This window comes from Bos taurus, chromosome 4 (assembly GCF_002263795.3).
Source record: "Bos taurus isolate L1 Dominette 01449 registration number 42190680 breed Hereford chromosome 4, ARS-UCD2.0, whole genome shotgun sequence".
NCBI classification, from domain to species: domain Eukaryota; kingdom Metazoa; phylum Chordata; class Mammalia; order Artiodactyla; family Bovidae; genus Bos; species Bos taurus.
Genome location: NC_037331.1, coordinates 63,058,003 through 63,060,271, shown reverse-complemented (window position 1 = coordinate 63,060,271; position 2,269 = coordinate 63,058,003). Strand labels below are relative to the sequence as shown.

The 2,269-nt window shown below is 43.1% G+C and overlaps 1 non-coding gene across 1 annotated transcript; it reads right to left on the bottom strand.

The window, feature by feature from the left end:
• Nucleotides 1-998: 998 nt before the first annotated feature.
• On the bottom strand, nucleotides 999-1,073 carry MIR1814C (microRNA mir-1814c). The gene has a single exon (NR_031197.1). It is a non-coding gene; the product is annotated as a microRNA mir-1814c (primary transcript).
• Nucleotides 1,074-2,269: the final 1,196 nt, after the last annotated feature.

The following is a 2,269-nucleotide window of genomic DNA, read 5'->3' as shown; positions in this document are numbered from 1 at the left end:
TAGAGCAGAACCCAGATTTGTCACTGCAGGTGTTGAAGTTCCCCTCTCACAGGCCCAAGGGGTGAGTCAAAGACACACAAACCAAAGAAAGAGCAAGCAAGTGCTGGTGAGGGTGAAGACGGAAGGAGCTTCAGCTTTCTGGGCTCAGAGGCTCCACAGTGATTCAACACAGAGCTTTAGCAGCAGTTTTGAGCCTGTGAGTGCTAATCACTCACTGACTCTGAGTTTTCTAAATTATTCAGAACATTTTCACCCATACCCTCTCATGTTGCCATGGAAGGCAATTAGAAGGAAGGACAAAAGAAAAATGACATCTTAAATTGAATTTCTAAGATGTGTTGGGCACTGTGATAAATGCTTGCCTGTGGCCTTACTTCATCTGGTAGGTAATACGGAGATTTAATCTTCCCATTTTGCTGGTAAGGAAACTGAGTTCCTATTGGAAATGGGCTTTTGCCCTTTTTAGGTGTATCTGCTTGTGAATGTTTATAGTATATTGAGGAAAGTTAAACACACCAGATGGGCTTCCCAGGTGGCAAGAACCTGTCTGCAATGGAGGAGATTCAAGTTCAAGTCCTGGGTTGAGAAGATCCCCTGAAGAAGCAACCCACTCCAGTATTCATACCTGGAAAATCCCATGGCCAGAGGAGTCTGGTGGTCTACTGTCCATGGAGTCCCGAGTCAGACATGACTTAGTGACTAAACAACCACAAAACTTTAAAGAGATGGGGGGAAAGTTTCCATTTTGAGATTGAAGGCAGATATTGGAGAAAAGCAAAGCAAAACCCCAGAACAATAAAAGAAATATAATCTGGCATTGCAGAAGAGGGAATACCTACTTTTTATGCCTCAGCACCACACCCCAAAGAATGTGTGCCCTAATTCAGCCCCTAATTCTGAATCATTCCTTGTTGGTCATATAATATGGTCATTTTCCTACCTAGTAGGATTATTTCTTTACTACTTGGAAAATGCTGGGGAGCTGTAGTAATGATCCAAGGCTGTTCAGGTTTGGCACATCAACAACCTTTACAAGCCTGTTGAAAACAAACCCAAACAAAACGCAAGAGCCTTGAAAATGATCAATAGAATTTGAAGATTGAGGGCAGGTTTTAAATACTCTTTTCATCACAAATCCCCAATATCCTGGATTCCAGTTGTCTTTAGCTTAAAGACAACGATGGAACATCTTCCTGACACTTTAGATTCATTTGCAAAATGGTTTTCAAACTGTGTTCTTTGCGATTCTAGGGTTCTTTGGAGGATCCCCCATGGGGTTCCCATAGGGGAAAGGTTATGGTTAATATGGAGGGGCTCTCAGCTGCCTCCCCCTCATATGCCTCTTCCTTCCCCTCACCCCACCTTCCCTTCCATCAGAGCAACTTTGCTTTTATCGGTTTTATGTACTGGTCCTCCCCATTTGGTTTAGTTTAGAAAAGTTACATCGCAACTAGCAATTTGAAAATCAAGGCTTTAGGAATGGTAGCTCTTGGAATTGAATACAAAAGGCCTTCCTCTGAGATTTACCTTAAGGTTACTGACTTGGATAGATTCACCTGAGGGAGCATGGGCCAGAATTCAGGGAAACACGTTTCACTTTCCAAACTCATGTCAGCTTTCAGGACTAAAAAAGAACAAAACCATTGTGAATACAAAACATATCATAAAAAGAACAAAGTGTGGCAACACCACCAGTGAGATCAGACTCCTTTTAGCCCACAGACTTACTGATTGGAGTTTTCTGATGAGGCAGACAGACTCGTGGAAGGCTGCCAGGAAATTCTGGACATCAAATTGCTTTTGCTAAGCCAGCCCAGCGGTGCAGTAAAGAGCTAAGGAGTCCCAGGAGAGGGGTGGGAAAGGATCGGTCTCTGTTTCTCTACCCCTGATGTGGGCCTTTTTCGATTAGGAAGTGGAGTGTGAAGGAAGTTATCGGGGGTGAAATCAACTCAGCAAGAAACCTTTTTAGACCAAAGACCAAGGAAAACTAATAAAACCAGTTGGGCTGCTTCATGCTTATTGTATGTTGTGCATGTAGGTCAGCTCGCTTTACAGCCAAGACAGACACCCCCAAAACAAAATGCTCAGTTCTATGAAAGGATTTCCCAGCCCCTGAAGGATGGCCTGGTTCTTTTAAGAGGCATTTGCTACATGAAACTCTAGTACAAGCAAGTTTCTGACACACCTTCTCGATTATTGATTGAAATGAAATGTTGCCTATTGTACGGATTAGGGATTGTATTTGACTGAGAGGAACAAAGGCCCCCAT